Source organism: Muscardinus avellanarius (assembly GCF_963383645.1).
Source record: "Muscardinus avellanarius genome assembly, chromosome: 10".
Classification (NCBI taxonomy): domain Eukaryota; kingdom Metazoa; phylum Chordata; class Mammalia; order Rodentia; family Gliridae; genus Muscardinus; species Muscardinus avellanarius.
This window is the reverse complement of record NC_137796.1, coordinates 54,870,816-54,891,691: the sequence shown is the minus strand read 5'-3', so window position 1 is coordinate 54,891,691 and position 20,876 is coordinate 54,870,816.

Sequence of the window (20,876 nt, the reverse complement as noted above, 5' to 3'; positions counted from 1 at the left end):
ATAAATATGCAATTTTAATGTTCTTTTTTTTTTTTTTTTTGGTCTTTTTTAGTGGTACTGGGGATGGAACCCAGGGGTATTCTAGCTCCAAGCTACACCCTCTTCCCTATTTTTTTATTATTTATTTTGAAACAGGGTCTCACTGAGTTGCAAAGGGAATCACTAAGTAGCTGAGGCTGTCCACGAACCACCATCCTTCTGTCTCAGCGACCTGAATGCTGGGATTACCAGCCTGCGCGACCATGCCTGGCTTGGTTTTTTGTTTGTTTGTTTGTTTTTGTTTTTTTGCAATACTGGGGATTGAACTCGGGCATTCCACCTTCAAGCTACACCTCCAGCCCTATTTTTTATTCTTTATTTTGAAACAGGGTCTCACCTAGTTTCAGAATGTCTCACTAAGTAGCTAAAGCTAGTCCTGAAACCAGATCCCCCTCTCTCAGCCTCACAAGTACTGGGATTACAAGCATGTGCCACCATGCCTGGACCCAGCGGTATTTTTTTTTTTTTTCATGTGTGTGGTACTGGGGAGGGAACCCAGGGGTATTCTACCTCCGAGCTACACCCTCAGCCCTATTTTTATTTTGAAACAGAGTCTCACTGAGTTGCAAAGGGCCTCACTAAGTAGCTGAGGCTGTCCCTGAACCACAATCCTCCTGTCTCAGCCTTCCTAATGCTGGGATTACAAGTGTGCACCACCACGCTTGGCTCCCAGAGTTATTTTTTATTCTTTATTTTGAAACAGGTCTCACTAAATTGCAGGTGGTCTCACTAAGTAGCTGAGGCTGGCCATGAACCTGCAATCCTCCTGTCTCAGCCTCTCAAGTACTAGGACTACAAACATGCACCACCATGCCCAGCTTTTTTTAATTTTTATTATTATTTTTGTTATTGTTGCTGTTGTTGTGGTGGTCCTGGGGATGGGACCCAGGGGCCACCGCCTCCAGGCTACACCACTGACCTATTTTATATTTTAATTGGAAACAGGGTTTCACTAAGTTGCTGAGAGCCTCACTAAGTAGCTGAAGCTGGCTTCGAACTGTGCGGTCCTCCTGTCTCAGCCTCCCAAGAGCAGGGATTACAAACATGTGCCACCATGCCCAGCTCTTTTTTTTTTTTTTTTTTTGTGGGTCTGGGGATGGAACCCAGGGGCACTGTACCTCCGAGCTACACCCTCTGCTTTATTTTTTATTCTTTATTTTGAAACAGGGTCTCACTAAATTGCAAAGGGCCTCACTAAGTAGCTGAGGCTATCCACAAATTGTGATCCTCCAGTCTCAGCCTCCTGAATGCTGGGATTACAAGCGTGCACCACCACGACCGGCTTTTTTTTGTTGTTTTGAAACAGGTTTTGCTAGATTTTTGGGAGCCTCTCTACTTGCTGAAGCTGTCCTTGAAACTGCAATTCTCTTGTCTCATCTTCAAAAGTACTGGGGTTATTGATTTGCATGACCATGCCTGACTGCCAGTGCTCGCTCTTTCTTTCTTTCTTTCTTTCTTTCTTTCTTTCTTTCTTTCTTTCTTTCTTTCTTTCTTTCTTTCTTTCATTTTGTGGCACTGGGGATTGAATCTGGTTGCATTCTACCTCTGAGCTTCACCCCAGCCCTATTTTATTTTTATTTGGAAACAGGGTCTCATTAGGTTAATAAGAGTCACTACTTATGAACCTACAATCTTCCAGTCCCAACCTCCGAAGTACTGGGATACAAGTGTGTGCCATATGTCCTTCCCTTCTCTCTTTCTCGATCTCTTGCTCTCTCTCCAGCTCGGAGGTAGAATGCCCTTGGGTTCCATCCCCAGTAAAAAATAAATAAATAAATAAATAAATAAATAAATAAATAAATAAATAGAGAAAGAAAAAAGAAAGAAAAATAAAAGGGTCTCACTAAATTGTGAAGAACCTCACTAAATTGCTGAGGCTGGTTGAGAACCTATGATCTTCCTGCATCCATCTCTCAAGTACTGGGATTATTACAAGCGTGATGCCTGGGTTATTTATTCATTTATTTATCTATTTGCCATACTTGGGATTGAACTCAGGGAGCATTCTACCCTCAATCTACACTCCCAGTCCTATTTTATTCTCTATTTTATTATATTTTTTCAGTATCGGGAATGGAAGCTAGGGGCATTCTACACCCCCAGCCCTATTTTTTTTTTTTTTTTTTTGGTACTGGGGATGGAACCCAGGAACATTCCACCTACAAGCTACACCCCCAACCCTATTTTTTTTTTTTGAAGCAGGGTCTCACTGGGGTTGCAAAGGCCTCATTAAATAGCTGAGGCTACCCTTGAACCAGGATCCTACAGCCTCAGCCTCCCAAATGCTGGGATTACAAACCTGTGCCGCCCCGCCTGGCTCACAGCCCTATTTTTCTTTCTTTCTTTCTTTCTTTCTTTCCTTCCTTCCTTCCTTCCTTCCCCTTTCTCTCTCTTTCTTTCTTTCTTTCTTTCTTTCTTTCTTTCTTTCTTTCTTTCTTTCTTTCTTTCTTTCCTATTTTGTGGTACTGGGGATAGAACCCAGGGCCTTTCTACCTCTGGGCTATACTCCAGACCTATTTTATTTGGAAACAGGGTTTCACTAAATTGCTGAGAGCCTCACTAAGTAGCTGAGGCTGGTTTTGAAACTGAGCGATCCTCCTGTCTCAGAATCCAAGCACTAGGATTACAAGTGTGCACCACCATGCCCAGGAGTTCACTAAGTTGCAGAGGACCTCATTAAGCAGCTGAGGATGGCTGTGAACCACAATCCTCCTGTCTCCGCTTCCAGAATGCTGGGATTACAAGCGTGCCTCACCACATTTGGATTCCTACTTTTTATTCTTTCTTTCTTTAATTTCCTCCTCCTCCTCCTCCTCCTCCTCCTCCTCCTCCTCCTCCTCCTCCTCCTCCTCCTCTTCTTCTTCTTCTTCTTCTTCTTCTTCTTCTTCTTCTTCTTCTTCTTCTTCTTCTGTGGTACTGGGGTTCCTGGAAACCTCTTCTTCTTCTTCTTCTTCTTCTTCTTCTTCTTCTTCTTCTTCTTCTTCTTCTTCCTCCTCCTCCTCCTCCTCCTCCTCCTCCTCCTCCTCCTCCTCTTCTTCTTCCTTCTTCTTCTTCTTCTTCTTCTTCTTCTTCTTCTTCTTCTTCTTCTTCTTCTTCTTCTTCTTCTTCTTCTTCTTCTTCTTCTTCTTCTTCTTCTTCTTCTTCTGTGGTACTGGGGTTCCTGGAAACCCTTCTACCTCCAGGCTAAACTCCCAGACCTATTTTGTATTTTTATTTGGAAACAGGATCTCTTAAACCAGAGAAGCTGGCTTCAAACCTGCTTGATCCTCCTGTCTCCGCCTCCCAAGCACGAGAATTACAAGGGTGCGCCACCACACACCGGGCTCTTTTATTTTATTTATTTTATTTTATTTATTTTTTTGTGGTACTGGGGGTGGAACCCAGGGGCTTTTCTACCTCCAGGCTATGCTCCCAGACCTATTTTATACTTTATTTGGAAACAGGGTCTCACTAAGATCCTCACTAAGTAGCTGAGGCTGACTTTGAACCCGTGCGATCCTCCTGTCTCAGCCTCCCAAGCGCGGGGATTACAAGGGTGTGCCACCACGCCCAGCTTTTATTCTTTATTTTGAAACAAGGTTTTAATAAGTTTCAGAGGGCCTCACTATGTAGCTTAGGATGGTTGTGAATATGCAATTCTCCTGTTTCAGCCTCCCAACTACTAGAATTACAAGTGTGCCCCACCACCTCCAGTTTATTCTTTCTTTCTTTCTTTCTTTCTTTCTTTCTTTCTTTCTTTCTTTCTTTCTTTCGATACTAGGGATGGAACCCAGGAGCATTCTACCTCCAATCTACGCCCCCAGCTCTATTTTTTAATTTCTTATTTTGATTTTTTTATTTTTATTTATTTATTTATTTATTTATTGTGGTTCTGGGGATGGAACCCAGGGGCATTTGACCTCCGAGCTACACCCCCTGCCCAATTTTTTATTCTTTATTTTGAAACCGGGTCTCACTGAGTTGCAGAGGGCCTCACTAAGTAGCTGAGGCTGTCCGCGAACCGCGATCCTCCGGTCTCAGCCTTCCAAATGCTGGGATTACAAGCGTGCGCCACCATGCCCGGCTTCTTATTTTAAAACAGTCTCACTAAATTGTAGAAGGCTGAGGCTGGCCCCGAACCTACAATCCTCTAGTCTCAGCCTCCCAAGTACTGGGATTAAAGCATGCATCAACATGTCCAGCTTTTTATTTTTTATTTTGAAATTGGGGTTTTCTGCCAGGTGTCATGGTTCATGCTTGTAATCAGTTTTTGGGAGGCTGAGACAGGAGGATCACAGGTTCACCACTAGCCTCAGGAGGCTCTCTACAACTTAGTGAGACCTTGTTTCAAAATAAAAATAAAAAAGCCAGGCATGGTGGCACACGCTTATAATCCCAGCATTTGGGAGGCTGAGACCGGAGGATCGCAGTTCGCGGACAGCCTCAGCTACTTAGTGAGGCCCTCCACAACTCAGTGAAACCCTGTTTCAAAAATAAAGAATAAAAAAATTGGGCAGAGGGTACAGCTCGAAGGTCAAATGCATCTGGGTTCCATCCCCAGACCTGCAATAAATTAATTAATTAAAATTAAAATTAAATAATAAAATATAGCTGGGGGTATAACTCAGAGATAGATTCCCCTGGGTCTAACCTCTAGTGTGTGCACACACACATACAAACACACACAAAATCGGTTTTTTTCTAGGTTGCTAAGGGTCTTGCTAAATTGCTACTGCTGTCCTTAAACTTCCAATCCTCCTGTCTCAGCCTCCTGAGTACTAGGATTACAAGTGTAACTATGTGTGGGACTCTTTTTTCTCTCTTTTGTGTGTGTGTGTGTGTGTGTGTGTGTGTGTGTGTGTTACTGGGGATGGAATCCAGGGGCATTTGACCTCTGAGCTTCACCCCCAGTCCTACTTTTTTATTCTGAAACAAGGTCTTTATTTTGAAACAAGGTCTCACTGAGTTGCAAAGGGCCTTACTAAGTAGCTAAGGCTGTCCATGAACTGCCATCCTCCTGTTTCAGCCTCCCAAATGCTGGGATTACAAGCCTGTGCCACCACGCCCAGCTCTAAGCACAACTCTTAGCTATTATTTATTTGTTTATTTTGGTGGTACAGGTGACTGAACCCAGGGACATTCTACCTCCTCTATACCCACAGCCCAATTTATTTATTTATTTATTTATTTATTTATTTATTTATTTATTTATTTTAAAGTACTGGGGATACAACCCAGGGGCATTCTACCTCTGAGCAACACCTTCATTTCTCTTCATTCCTTTTTTATTTTTTTTATTTTTTTTTGTGGGTCTGAGGATGGAACCCAGGGGGCATTCGACTTCCGTGCTACATCCCCTGCCCTATTTTTTTATTCTTATTTTAAACCCAGGGGCGTTCTACCTCCAAGTTACATCCCCAGCCCTATTTTTTATTCCTTACTTTGAAACAGGGTCTCACTGAGTTGCAAAAGGTCTCACTAAGTAGTAGCTGAGGCTGTCCTTGAACTGAAGTCCTCCCAAATATCTCAGCCTCCCAAATGCTAGGATTACAAGCATGCACCACCACACCAGTTTTATTTTTATTTTTATTTTTATTTTTATTTTTTTTTTGTGGGTCTGGGGATGAAACCCAGGCCCAGGGGCATTCGACCTACAAGCTACACCCTCTGTTTTATTTTTTATTCTTTATTTTGAAGCAGGGTCTCACTAAGTTGCGGAGGGTCTCATTATGTAGCTGAGGCTGTCCGTGAACTGAGATCCTTCTGTCTCCGCCTCCCGAATGCTAAAATTACAAGCATGTGCCACCACGCCCAGCCCTGCATTCCTATTTTTTATTCTTTATTTTGAACTGGTCTCACTGTGTTGCAAAGGGCCTAAGTAGCTGAGGCTGGCCAGGAACCACTATCCTCCTGTCTCAGCCTCTCAAATGCTAGAATTACAAGTGTGTGCCACCACACCCAGTTCCTTTCTCTCTCTCTCTCTCTCTCTCTCTCTCTCTCTCTCTCTCTCTCTCTCTCTCCTTTCTTTCTTGCTTTCTTCTTCTTCTTCTTCTTCTTCTTCTTTTTTTTTTTTTTTTGGTAGTACTGAGGATGGAACTCAGGGACCTTCTACCTCTGGGGTACACTCTCAGACCTATTTTATATTTTATTTGGAGACAGGGTCTCTTAAACCAGCTGAGGCTGGCTTTGAACCAGTGCAATCCTCTTGTCTCAGCCTCCCAGGCGCGGGGATTACAAGCCTGCACCATCACACCTGGTTCTTTTATTCTTTGAAACAGGGTCTCACTGAGTTGCAGAGGGCCTCACTAAGTAGCTGAGGCTGTGTGTGAACTCCAGTCTTCCTGTCTCATCCTCCCAAATGCTAGGATTAAAAGCATGTGCCACCACACCCAGTTCCAATTTTATTTTTATTTGGAAACAGGGTCTTAAGGTTGATGAGAGTCTTACCACTTGTTGAGACTGTCCTCAGCCTCTTGACTCAGCCTCCCAAGTACTAAGATAAGAAGTGTGGGCCACCACGAACCATGACTTTTATTAATTAATTAATTAATTATTACTATTATTTATTTATTTATTTTGGTGGTACTGGGGTTCCTGGAAACCCTTCTACCTCCGGGCTACACTCCCAGACCTATTTTTTTTTTTTCAAACAGGTTCTCTTAAGCCAGGGAGGCTGGCCTCGAGCCTGTATGATCCTCCTGTCTCTGCCTCCCAAGTGCTGGGATTACAAGCGTGCACCACTACGCACGGCTATTTTTATTTTTTTTGTGTGTGGTACTGAGGGTAGAACCCAGGGGCTTTTCTACCTTCATGTTATACTCCCAGACCTATTTTATATTTTATTTGGAAACAGGGTCTCACTAAGTTGCTGAGAGCCTCACTAAGTAGCTGAGGCTGGCTTTGAACCAGTGGGATCCTCCTGTCTCAGCCTCCCAAGCGCTGAGATTACAAGAGTGTGCCACCACGCTGGGCTTATTTATTTACTTACTTTGGTACTAGGGATTGAACCCAGGTGTATTCTACCTCCAAGCTACACCCCAGCACTTTTTATTTTTTGTTTTAAAACATGGTCTTCCTAGGTTGCTAAGAGTCTTATTAAATTTCTAAGGCTGGTTTCAAACTCAGCCCCTCAACACTAGGATTACAGGTGTGTGATTTACCTCCTCTGGCACTCCTGTCTATCATAATTTTAAAATATGTATGTATGTATAAACTGGAGTGGTGGCACATGCTTGTGATTCCAGTACTTTGGGAGGCTGAGACTGGAGAATTACAGGTTAAAGGACAGCCTCAGCAATTTAATGAGGCCATCTACAACTTAGTGAAACAACACTGTTTCAAAATAAAGAATAAACCAGGCAGTGGTGGCAGCAAGTTTGTAATCCCCCAGGCTTGGGAGGCTGAGACAGGAGGATCCCGCAGGTTAGAGGCCAGCCTCAGCTGACTTAAGAGACCCTGTTTCCAAATAAAATATAAAATAGGTCTGGGAGTGTAGCCCCAAGGTAGAAGGCCCCTGGGTTCCATCCCCAGTACCACCAAAAGAGAAGAAAGAAAAGAAAGAAAGAAAGAAAGAAAGAAAGAAAGAAAGAAAGAAAGAAAGGAAGGAAGGAAGGAAGGAAGGAAGAATAAAAATAGTGCTGGAAGCGCTGGGCGTGGTGGCTCATGCTTGTAATCCCTGCACTTGGGAGGCAGAGACAGGAGGATGGCGCAGGTTTGAAGCCAGCCTTGCTGGCTTAAGAGACCCTGTTTCCAAATAAAAATATAAAATAGGTTTGGGAGTATAGCCCAGATAAGGGTTTCCAGGAACCCCAGTACCACCAAAATAAATAAATAAATAAAAAGAATAAAAAAAAAATAGCTGGGCATGGTGGTGCAAGTGCTTGGGAGACTGAGACAGGAGTATCGCACGGGTTCGAAGCCAGCCTCAGCTACTTAGTGAGGCTCTCAGCAACTTAGTGAGACCCTGTTTCCAAATAAAATATAAAATAGGTCTGGGAGTATAGCCCGGAGGTAGAAAGTCCCTGGGTTCCACCCCAGTGCTCGAAGGTAAAATGTTCCTGGGTTCCATCCTCAGTATTGCAAAATAAGTTAATTAATTAATTAATTAATTAGGGCTGGGTGTAGTTCATGGGGTAGAATGCCTCTGGGTTCAATCCCCGGTACTGCAAATAACAGACCAAAAAACCTTCAATATTCCTGTCTCAGTCTTCCAAGTACTAAATATTGAGATTATGGGTGTATGCTATGATGTCTTTTTCTCTCCCTTCCTTCCTTCCTTTCTTTCTTCTTTTTTTGTTTTGGTATTGGGAATTGAATGTAAGGGCATTTTTCTTCTGAGTTTCAGCCCTACTTTACTTTTTTTTTTTTTTTTTTTTTTTTTGGTGGTACTGGGGATGTAACCCTTCTACCTCCGGGCTACACTCCCAGACCTATAATATATATATATATATATATATATATATATATATATATATATATATATTTTTTTTTTTTTTTTTTTTTTTTTTATTGGTACTGGGGGTGGAACCCAGAGGCTTTCTACCTCTGGGCTGTACTCCCAGCCCTATTTTATAACTTATTTGGAAACAAGGTCTCACTAAGTTACTGAGAGCCTCACTAAGTAACTGAGGCTGGCTTCGAACCCGTGCGATCCTCCTGTCTCAACCTCCCAAGTGTGAGGATTACAAGTGTGCGCCACCATGCCCGGCGTATTTTATATTTTTTTATTTGGAAACAGGTTCTCTTAAGCCAGCGAGACTGTCTTCAAATCTGAGTGGTCCTCCTGTCTCCGCCTCCCAAGCACTGGGATCACAAGCGTACACCACCACACCCGGCTTTACTTTACTTTTTATTTTTTACTTTTTAATTTTTTAATTTTTTGCGGTACTGGGGATGAAACCCAGGGGCATTCTGCCTCCAAGCTATACCCCTAGTTTTATGTTTTATTCTTTTGAAACAGGGTCTCACTGAGTTACAAGCGGCCTAAGTAGTAGCTGAGGCTGTCCTCAAACCGCAATCCTCCTGTCTCAGCCTCCCAAATGCTGGGATTACAAGCGTACACCACCATGCCTGGCTTATTTGTTTATTTTTATTTATTTATTTTTTGTGGTACCAAGGATTGAACCCAGGGGCACTCTACCTCCAAGCTACACCTTTAGCCCTACTTAGTGAGGTCCTATTTCAAAATAAAGAATAAAAAAAGGACAGGGATGTAGCTCGGGGGTCAAATGAACCCTGGGTTCCATCCCCAGGTCAGCAAAAAAACAACAAAAAAAAAGTTCACTGAGTAGCTGAGGCTATCTGTGAACAAGGATCCTCCTGTCTTAGCCTCCGGAATGCTGAATGCCGGGATTATAAAGAATGAGCCACCAGGCCCAGCCATGTTATTTTTGTTTTGTTTGTTTTGTTTTGTTTTTTGTGGTCCTGGGGATGGATCCCAGAGGCTTTCTTCTTTAGGGCTATACTATCAGACCTATTTTATATTTTATTTGGAAACAGGGTCTCACAAAGTTGCTGAGAGCTTCACTAAGTAGCTGAGGCTGGCTTCGAACCTGGGCCGTCCTCCTGTCTCAGCCTCCCAAGTACTGGGGATACAAGTGTGCGCCACCACACCTGGCTTCTTCTTTTTTTTTTTTTTTTTTTTGGTGGAACCCAGAGGCCTTTTTTTTTGGGGGGGGGGAGGTGGAACCCAGAGGCCTTCTACCTCTGGGCTACACTCCCAGACCTATTTTATATATTTTTTGGAAACAGGGCTTCACTAAGTAGCTGAGGCTGGCTTCAAACCTGCGCAATCCTCCTGTCTCAGCCTCCCAAGCGCTGGGATTACAAGCATGTGCCACCACGCCTGGCCTCTTTATTTTTTTTTTTAATAAGTGAATTAGATTTTTTTGGGGGAAGTGTACAATATTATGAAAGTTTCAAAGGGCCAGAGAGTTTAAATGGACTATCAAGTTCCCACCTGTCTATTGGAAAAAGTTTCATTGTCCATGACAGTATGAAACTGACATGACATTGCAGCTGCTGATAAGTCTACATTGTTCAAGGTCTATATTGTATCCATTGGTGGTCTACCCAGGGGCTGTCCATGTGGGAATGCAATGTGGATGGATAGTAGCACGTGAGGCCAGGTTGATTTTGGTGTTTCACCATTCACAAATGTTACACTGCTTGTGAAAGTGACCCTAAACAAGATGTGACAGCACAGGCCTGTAATCTCAGTATTTAGGAGGCTGACAGAGGAATTGCAGGTTCGAGGACAGCCTCAGCAAGTATTGAGACACTTATCAACTTAGTGAGACCTTGTTTCCAAATAAAAATAAGGCGGGATGAGGGCATAGCGTGTAGATAGGATGTCCCTGAGTTCAATTGTGCATATCACCAAAAAAAAAAAAAAAAAAAAAGGAAGAAAGGAGGAAAGAAGAGCCAGGTATAATGGCTCACACCTGTAATCCCTGTCCTTAGGAGGCTTAGACAAGAGGCTCACAGTTTGAGGCTGGCCTTAGCTGCTTAGTGAGACTCTCAGGAACCTAATAAGGGTCTGTTTCCAAACAAAAAATAAAAAGGGTTAGGGGTTTAGTTTGGAGATTGAATGTTCCAGGTTTAATCCCTAGTACCAAAAAATGAATAAATAAATGGATAAAAATAGATAGATAAGTAAATAAACATAATAAGCTGGGGTTGTAGCTCAAAGTAGAACGCTCCTGAGTTCAATCCCCAGTACCATTAAAAAAAAAAAAAAAAAGCTGGGTGTGGTGGCGCACGCTTGTAATCCCAGCATTCGGGAGGCTGAGACTGGAGGATCACGGTTCACGGACAGCCTCAGCTACTTAGTGAGGCCCTTTGCAACTCAGTGAGACCCTGCTTCAAAATAAATAAATAAATAAATAAATAAATAAATAAATAAATAAATAAATAGTGCAGGCGTGTAGCTTAGAGGTCAAATGCCTCTGGGTTCCATCCCCAGACCTGGAAAAAAAAAAAAAAAAAAAAAAAAAGAACATAAGTTTCTAGAATGATTTTATTTATTTATTTATTTATTTATTTATTTTTGTGGTACTGGGGGTGGAACCCAGGAGCTTTCTATCTCTAGGCTACACCCCCAGCCCTATTTTATAACTTATTTGGAAACAGGGTGTCACTAAGTTGCTGAGAGCCTCACTAAATAGCTGAGGCTGGCTTTGAACCTGTGCGATCCTCCTGTCTCAGCCTCCCAAGTGCTGGGATTACAAGTGCTAGAATGGTGCAATTTTTTCCCCCCGTGGTTTGCAGACAGCCTCAGCTGCTTAGTGAGGATCTCCACAACTTAGTGAGACCCTGTTTCCAAATAAAGAATAAAAAAATAGGGCAGGGGTGTAGCTCAAGAGGTTGAGTGCCCCTGGGTTCCATCCCAAGACACGCAAAAAAAAAAAAAAAAAAAAAAAAAAAAAAGAATAAGAAATAGGGCTGGAATGTAGTTGTGAGGTAGAATGTCCCTGGGTTTAATTCCCGGTCCTACACAAACAAACAAACAAACAACAAACAAATAAATAAAATAAATAAAGTGGTTAGAGTCAGGTATGGTGACACAGGCCCATAATCTCAGTACTTAGAAGGTTGAAACAGGAGGATTGCAGGTTCAAGGCTAGCCTCCACAATTTAGCAAGACTCTCAGCAATTTAGCAAAATCCTATTTCAAAATAAAAAGGATGCCAGGCATGGTGCAGCACGCTTGTAATCCCTGCACTTGGGAGGCTGAGACAGGAGGATCACACAGGTTCGAAGCCAGCCTCAGCTACTTAGTGAGGCTGTCAGCAACTTAGTGAGACCCTGTTTCCAAATAAATTATAAAATAGGTCTGGGAGTATAGCCCAGAGGTAGAAAGCCTCTGGGTTCCAGTCTTAGTACCACAAAAAAATTAAAAATTAAAAAAAAATAAAAAGGACTAGGAGTATAGTTTGGAGTTAGAGCCTCCCTGGGTTCAATCCCCAGTACCTCCCCCAACCTTGCACACATAAACATTAATGGTTGCAAAAGTTTTTGGGGAGATGAATAGGTCTTTCACTGAAGATTTTTAGGGCAGTAAATTTTTTTTCTTTGATACTTTAATAGTAAATACATGTCTTGATTTTCAAAACTTACCAAATGTACAACACCAAGAGTGAACCCTAATCTAAGCTGTGGACATTGGATAGGTGTTGGTTTGTAAGAGCTTGAGGGGGATGAAGGACCGAACTATGTAGGCGTCTTCGGAAGAGCCTTCCTGTCAGATGGAACAGCATAGGCCAAGTCCTGGAGCAGGGATGCATGTGGCCTGTAGGAGGGAGAGCAAAGCGGCTGAGTGGAGCTGGAGTGGGAAGGAGGGGAGAGCCAGGAGGTGAGGTCCAGGCAGTGCCTCAGGCCATTGAGAGGAGTTGGCTTTGACTCCCAGTGAGTAGACAGGCCACTGGAGGGTTTCGGGCATCAAAAGAATGTGATCTGATTTACTAGAACCCCTCTGGCTGTGGGTGGAGCACAGACTCTAGGGGCCAGTGGTAGCAGGAAGCCAAGGAGAAGAACCCAGACCAGGAGGAGGATGATAATGAAGAATAGATTACTTTAGCAGGTGTGCACCTGCAGTCCCAGCTGCTTGGTCAGTCTGGGCAAGATAGCACAACCCTGTCTCAAAAAACAAACAAAAACCAACAGTGTCGGGCACGGTGGCACACACTTATAATCCCAGTACTTGGGAGGCTGAGACAGGAGGATTGCAAGTTTGTGGCCAGCCTTATCAAATTCAGTGAGGCCATCTGCAACTTAGTGAGCTCCTGTTTCAAAATAAAATAAAATAGGGCTGGAGATATATCTTGGAGGTAGAATGCCCCTGGGTTCCATCCTCAGTAACACACACACACACACACACACACACACACACACATACACACAAATAAAAATTAAAAAAAATAAGGATGGAGTATATAGCTCAGAGGTAGAACTCTGGGTCCAATCTCCAGTACCACACACATACTGGTAAGGTAAATGCAGTGCTCTAAGGTGTGCATGTGTGATACACAAGTGTGAGTGCATCCATGTGTGCGCGCGTGTGTGTGTGCGCATGCACACACGTGGACAGTTGGAATGGAACCCAGGGCCTCATGAATGCACACAGAAAGAAAATGTGAGCCGGGCATGGTGGCGCACGCTTGTAATCCCAGTATTTGGGACGCTGAGACCGGAGGATCATGGTTCCTGGACAGCCTCAGCTACTTAGTGAGGCCCTCTGCAACTCAGTGAGACCCTGTTTCAAAATAAAGAATAAAAAATTGGGCAGGGGGTGTAACTCGGAGCTCAAATTGCCTCTGGGTTCCATCCCCAGACTCACAGGAGAAAGAAAGAAAGAAAGAAAGAAAGAAAGAAAGAAAGAAAGAAAGAAAGAAAGAAAGAAAGAAAGAAAAGAAAAGAAGGAAGGAGGAAGGAAGGAAGGGAGGAAGGAAGGAAGGAAGGAAGGAAGGAAGGAAGGAAGGAAGAAATGTATGTATGGGGTGCCAATTCTGGAATAGCTGAAGGTAGGGCTGGTGGGAATTCCCTTAAGATTGGATTTCAGATGAGCGAGAGGACACAAAGTAAGTCCAAAGCATTGGACCTGAGCAACCAGCAAAACGGGGCTGCAGATCTTGAGATGATGAAGACTGGGAGCGACAGTTTTTGCGTGCTCGGGAAGACCATTTTGATTTGGTAAGCTTGAGAAATTTAAATGGAGACACTGGTGCGGCAGCTGGGTGTACGGTTGGAGTTCAGGGGAGAATCATGGGCCAGAGATAGAAACGTGGCTGTAAATTGGGTGTGGTGGCCAAACCTGTAATCCCAGTACTTGGGAGGCTGAAACAGGAGGAGTTGCCTTAGCAACTTAGTAAGACTCTCAGCAACTTAGAAAAACCCTGTTTCTCTTTTTCTTTTTCTTTTCTTTTCTTTTTTTTTGCAGGTCTGGGGATGGAACCCAGGGGCATTGACCTCCAAGCTTCACCCTCTGCCCCATTTTTTAACCTCTGTTTTGGAACAGGGTCTCACTAAGTTGCAGAGGGCCTAAGTAGTAACTGAGGCTGTCTGTGAACCGTGATCCTCCGGTCTCAGCCTCCCGAGTGCTGGGATTATAAGCATGCGTCAATATGCCCAGCAAACCCTGTTTCATAATAATAAAAAGGGCTGAGGTTGTATCTTGGAGGTAGAATGCTCCTGGGGTTCCATCCTCAGTACTCCCCCCCAAAAGAAAGAAATGTGGTTATAGTTAGCTGAGAGATGTTCTCTCTGTCACAGGATGGATAGGGCTAATCAAGGAATGAGTGTAAACAGGGAAGCGGAGGGCTTAGGACTGAGACCCAAGGCCGTCCACATCTCAGTCAGTGACGTGAAAAGGGGTAGTGCTAGAGCCGGGCGTGGTGGTGCACGCTTGTAATCCCAGTACTTGGGAGGCTGAGACAGGAGGATCCGGGTTCTCAGCCAGCCTCAGCTACTTAGTGAGGCCCTCCACAATTTAGTGAGACCCTGTTTCAAAATAAAGAATAAAAAATTGGGCAGGGGTTGTAGTTTGGAGGTCAAATGCCTCTGGGTCCCAGCCCCAGCCCCGCAAAAAAAAAAAAAAAAAAATCCACACACAGAAAAAGAAAGGGTAGTGAGTGCCACAGTAGTGTTACATTTTCTTCTTAGAAGAGGTCACAACTATTTTATGATGGTTACTCGGTCTATTAGGGTGGGTCATACTGGTAAGGGAAATGCAGGTATGTATGTGTGCATGTGTGTGCATGTACGCACACATGGATGGCTGGAATGGAACCTAGGGCCTTGTGCATGCTAGGCAACTGCTCTACCACTGAGCTACACCCTAGCCTCTATTTACAGAATCTTTTTTTTGTGTGTGTGTGGTACTGGGGATGGAACCCAGGGGCATCCTACCTCCGAGCTACACCCCCAGCCCTGTTTCTTATTATTTGAAAGAGGGTCTCACTGAGTTGCAAAGGGCTTTACTACTTAGCTGAGGCTGTATGTAATTCTCCTATCTCTGCCTCCCAAATGCAAATGCTGGGATTACAAGCATGTGCCATCACACCCGGCTTTATTTATAGGGTCTTTTTTTTTTTTTTTTTTTTTTGGTGGTACTGGGGTTCCTGGAGACCCTTCTCTGGGCTACATTCCCAGACCTAGGAGACCCTTCTCTGGGCTATACTCTCAGACCTATTTTATATATTTTTGGAAACAGGGTCTCTTAAGCCAGCGAGGCTGCCTTTGAACCCGCACGATCCTCCTGTCTCTGCCTCCCAAGCGGGGATTACAAGCGTGCGCCACCACTCCCGGCGTTATTTATGAGGTCTTAACAGTGCATTCTTACTCACAGAGTTGATGGGTGGGTTATTCAATAGTTTTCTTTTCAGGAGTGAGGTGTTACTTGTGTGCAGGCTATACACTGGGACAAGGACTCTCAGGTTCATGGGAGTGGGGTGTCATCACTTTCTGGACAGAGTTGTTTACACTGCTTATCAGAGGCTCACTAAACCCTGAGTCCAGGAGAGGCTGTGCTTTTCACTGGGTATCTGGACGCTTTCTATGGTGACGTGGAAGGGGAGGCGTCCTCTTGTTCACTGGGTTTGAATGGTCTTGGTTGTATGGCCAGAGGTGAAGAACCTTTTTTTTTTTTTTTTTTTTTAATTGGAGATGGAACCCCAGGGCATCTACCTCTGAGTTAAACTCCCAGCTCTATTTTTTTCTTTTTTGTGGTACTGGGAATGGAACTGAACTGAGGGGCTTTCTACCTACCTCCAGTCTACATTCCCAGACCTATTTTATACTATTTGGAAACAGGGTCTCACTAAGCTGCTGGGAGCCTAAGTAGCTGAGGCTGGCTTTGACCTGCATGATCCTCCTGTCTCCGCCTCCCAAGTAGCCTCCCAAGTACTGGGATTACAAGCGTGCGCCATCACGGCTGGCTTTTGCAGCTCTATTTTATTTTTCAGTTTGAAACAAGGTCTCACTTCATCACTGTAAGTTGATGAAGCTGGACTTGGACTTTTGATCTGCCTGTCTTAGCCTCCCAAGTACTGGGTTTACAGGGGTGTATCACCATGCCAGGCTTAATGAATAGTTCTGATCACATAGTCATACTATCTGGGTGTCTCACACATCAATGATGGGCATCACCACTGCTACCTTCTCTGGGGCTGGGTCTCAGTGTCCACCAGGCAAGTGAACTATCCAAGAAATTCCACATTTCTGTGGTGGAGTCACATAGACATCTGAGAGATTATAATATCCATAGACAGGTTTGTTTGTAGAAGCCATGGAAGACACAAGGCTCATGGGGAAGACACAAGACTCAAGGTTCAATTTCACCCGGGACTCCCATTCTCTGCTGATGGCTCAGACTCCCATGAGGTATGCCCACCGTCCATGGTTGTACTTCACAGGAACAGTGGCACTGAGCTGGCCAGCTGGGTCAGGGCAAGATCATGATGTTAACAGCAAGTTCATACTGTCAGTACTGTGTGTTTATTGTTTACAGTTGGAGTTTTGTAGGATAAGGGATGCTCACATTATCTATGGGGTATAGACTGCCTTCTGTTAATAAGTTTTACTTTGCTAATAATTATTGCCACTGTTACTTTTTATTTTTATTTTTGCGGTACTGGGGATGGAACCCAGGGGGCATTCTATCTCCAAGCTACATCCCCAGGCCTATTTTTTATTCTTTACTTTGAAACAGGTTCTCACCAGATTGCAAAGGGCCTCACTAAGCAGCTGAGGCTGTCCGCGGACTGTGATCCTCTTCCGGGTCTCAGCCTCCCAAATGCTGGGATTGCAAATTTACAAGTTTGAGCTACCACTACCGGCTCCTGGCTTACATTTTATATTTAAATTTTTTTGTGTGTCGTGCTGGGGAATGGAACCCAGGGGCATGGTACCTCAGAGCGACCCCCCCCCCCCAGCCCTATTTTTTAGTTTATTTATTTATTTATTTATTTATTTATTTATTTATTTATTGTTATACTAGGGATGGAACCCAGGGGCATTCTACCTCTGAGCTATATCCCAGCCCTATTTTTCAGGCTTTTTTTGTTTTTTTGGTGGTACTGGGGGTGAAACCCAGGGGCTTTTCTACCTCCGGGCTATAATCCCAAACCTATTTTATATTTTTATTTTGGAAACAGGGTCTCACTAAATTGCTGAGAGCCTCACTAAGTAGCTGAGGCTGGCTTTGAACCTGTGCGATCCTCCTGTCTCAGCCTCCCTAGTGCGGGGATTACAAGAGTGAGCCACCAGTCTATTTTTTGAATCAGGGTCTCACTGATTAGTGAAGGGTCTCGCCAAATAGCTGAGGTTGTCTGTGAACTGTGAACCTCTGGTCTCCACCTTTTGAATGCTGGGATTCCATGTGTGTGCCACCATGCCTGGCCTATATTTAATTTTGAAACAGATTCTCACTAAGTTGCAGAGGGCCTAAGTTGCTGGGGCTGGCTTTGAATTTTCAATCCTCCTGTCTCAGCCTCCCAAATATTGGGATTACAAGTGTACATCACGGTGCCCAGCTTTGATCTATTACCTCTAATTTGAGGGGGGGATAGTGAGGAGGTAGTAAATATAATGATTAAAGGCTTGAAATTGGATAGATTTGGGTTTGAATTGTAATCTGAGCACTTCCTGGCTATAAGACTTAAGCAGACTGATTTCCTCTTCTCAGAGCCTGAGTTTTTCTTTTTCTTTCTTTCTTTCTTTCTTTCTTCCTTTCTTTCTTTCTTTCACAGTACTGGTGATTAAACCCAGTGCATTTTACCTCTGAGCCATGCTCCCAGCCCTATTTTTTATTATTTGAAACAGAGTCTCCCTAAGTTTCAGAAGGCATAAGTAGTTGTTGGTTGCAAACCTGGGATCCTCCTGTCTCAGCCTCCCAAGTACTGGGATTATAAGCATGTGCCACCACACCCTGCCAGAGCCTTCTTTTCTTTTTTTTTTTTTTTTTTTTTGTGGGTCTGGAAATAGAACCCAGAGGCATTTGACCTCCGAGCTATACCCCCTGCCCTATTTTTTATTCTTTATTTTTGAAACAGGGTCTCACTAAGTTGCGAAGGGCCTCACTAAGTAGCTGAGGCTGTCCGGGAACCACGATCCTCTGGTCTCAGCCTCCCGAATGCTGGGATTACAAGCGTGCACCACACCGCCTGGCTCAGCGCCTTATTTTCTCAATCTGCAAATGGGATAACAATAGTAACTCCCCTTATTGGGATTTTGTGAAGAGTAAACGAGAAAACACCCCTGACAATGTTTGGCCCAGTGCCTGGCACATCTTGAGCACTAGGAATCAGGAGCTGTTATTCTAACAATGATGATGATTATTATTGCTGGACCACACTGCTCCCAGAGGGTTACAATATCCGTGGGGGAGCTGCAGTGTCCGTAGGCAAGGTTACATAATTCCCCATGGGGTGAACATTTCCCTGGAGGCCTTGGTCTCCCCAAGGAGGAGGCCTGTACCTTTATCTGAGGCACTGCTGAGGAGCTGGTCTAAGGCAGACTAGTGAACCCAGCGAGGGTGGAGGCCAGAGTCTGACCCCAGCAGGTCTTTTTCTTCCCTCTGATTTGTCTCTTTTGGTCCATCTTTTGGGTTTCAGTCTCCCTCCTCACCTCATACTCTCCTCCTTTGGTAACTCAAAGTCATTTCTGAGACTGGATCTAGGCCCTGCCTGTAAACATTGCTTCTATTTGCCTGCTATCCTGCTGCAGGCTCTCAGCCTCCCTGCGACCTGCACTCTGATTTCCTGTTTCCCTGAGCCTCTGACTCCATCCATCCCCCCCAGCTGCTGCATAGAGCACAGACTTAACACTTCCCCTCCGCTCCAGCCTTAGGTCTTAAGCCCTGTCTTCCTATCTCCTGGCGACCCCCGGTGCCCCTGGGGAGCCCATTTGTTCAGACTTGGGTCGCCCCCATGCATCCTGGACCCACCTCCGGAACCCTCTGCTCTGGTGGTGGAGGTGGGGGTACCTCCGGCGCCAGCTGCCAGCCATGTCCCCTGGACAGCTGCAGGCTGGGGATGGTGGTGATGGGTCTCCAGAATGCATTTTCTCTGGTCACTTCCTCCCCAGCTGGACTGGGGTTATCAGGAAGGCCAAGACCCCATCCCCACAGGAGCGGAGGGCACAGCCGCCTCCCCATTTCCGATGCTGGGAAATGCTTTCCACCCATTCCACTCCACCCCTGGACAGCTGCCCCCATTCAGGCTGAGGAGAGGGGGGGTTTGCTGTGTTAAGGCCAGCCTGGGAAATGCTGTGATCTTGATCATCCTTCAAGGTCCTGACTACGCGCCCCTACCCCCCCGCAAGGAAAATTCTGTCTTCTTCCTCAAAGGTTCATGCCCCCTCCACACAAAAGTTTTGACCCTACTCGGAGGGTACCCCCTACCCGCTTCTCCCCTAAGATAGAATGCAGCCTGCGGCGGGCAGTAGAAGAGGAGGGACGGCAGGTAACAAATGCTCAGGATTTAGGTTATCTGCCGAGTAAGAGCCTCCGAGAAGGGTCACGACCCTCAGGACCCCATCCCCTCCCTACTCTTTCCTTCCTCCCTCCCCCGCCGCGCGGCCCCTTTAAGCCCAGAGCCGGCCGGTCCTCAGTGGCTGCGCGCTGGCGAGCGTGTGTGTGAGTGCGCGGGGAGGGGGCGGGCGCAGTGTCTCCATGGCGACGCGGCGGTGACGTCGCCGGCCGGGGGGCGTGGGCGTCCCGGCCCCGGAGTGCGATATTAACCCGGGAGGCGGCGGCGGGGAGGGGAGAGGCTCAGAGAGGCGAGGCCGGGTGAGGCGGCGAGGGCGGCCCGACGGGCGCGGGACGGGACGGGGCATCGCGGGCGCCGGGAGCTGCGGCCCGGAGTCGGGGTGCCTTGCCCCGGGCCCCCCAGCATGAAGACCCCGGCGGACACAGGTGGGGGCGGGGGCAGCACGTGTGGGGGAGACTTGTTGCCCCGGGAAACCGGACAGAGAAACTTTGGGGGGGGGTGAAGGGGCTCGGGGAAGCCCGAGTGATCCCTAGTTTTGGGGGACCCCCCCAGGCACTCCAGACCTGTTGCTTCTCGCGGCGCGGGCGGGGGTGCTGCTTGTGACCCCCAATTCGTGGATCCGGCCGGAGTGGTGTGGGCGCTGCGGGACCCGGTCTTCTCTACCTGCAGACCCCGCAAGCTGGGCTCTCCCTGACTCCCGGGATCCCGGGGGTGGCGGGGTCCCTCCCTGCTGCTCCGTCACGTTGCGCTCTGGGGGCCGGGACGTGTGCGGGGCGGGGGGGGGTGATCCGCGGGGCCCGCTGCCCCCGGCTCCGCGCGGTGCGGTCCGGCCCGTGACCTTCACGGCGGCGCGTGTCCCGCATCGGGCCAGTGGGGGATACGCAGTGGCCTCGAGGAGGGCGCGAGTGGGGAGCGCCGGACCCGGGGTCCGGGCTGCGCCGCCCCTCCCCCGCCCGTCTCCGCCGGCTCTCCGCTCCCCCGCCCGCTCGGAGTCGCAAAGTTCCAAAGCGCAGCCCGAACGTTCGAAAAAGGAACTTTTTGTTTCCGACCTTAGAACGCGCGGCTTTAAGGTGGCTCCGGGAAGAACTGGGTACCCTCCTCCCGCGCCGGCGGCGGCTGGGGGTTGGGGAGGGTGGGGAAGGGGGGGCGCAGGGACTCCCCCCTTGTTCCTCCTCCCGGGTCCAGGTCTTCTCTTTCAGCGGGCCGTCTTTTCCCTCCGCCTCTCTTCCCCGCCAACTTGCTCCTCCTTAAGGGGCCAGGGTTCCCCTCCCCCCCCTTCGGCGGGCGGGGGGCACCGGGATTAATCCCCCTCCCACTCGGACTTTCCCCCCTCCCATCCCCCGCCGCCCCCGGGCTCGCGCGGGCTGGACTTTG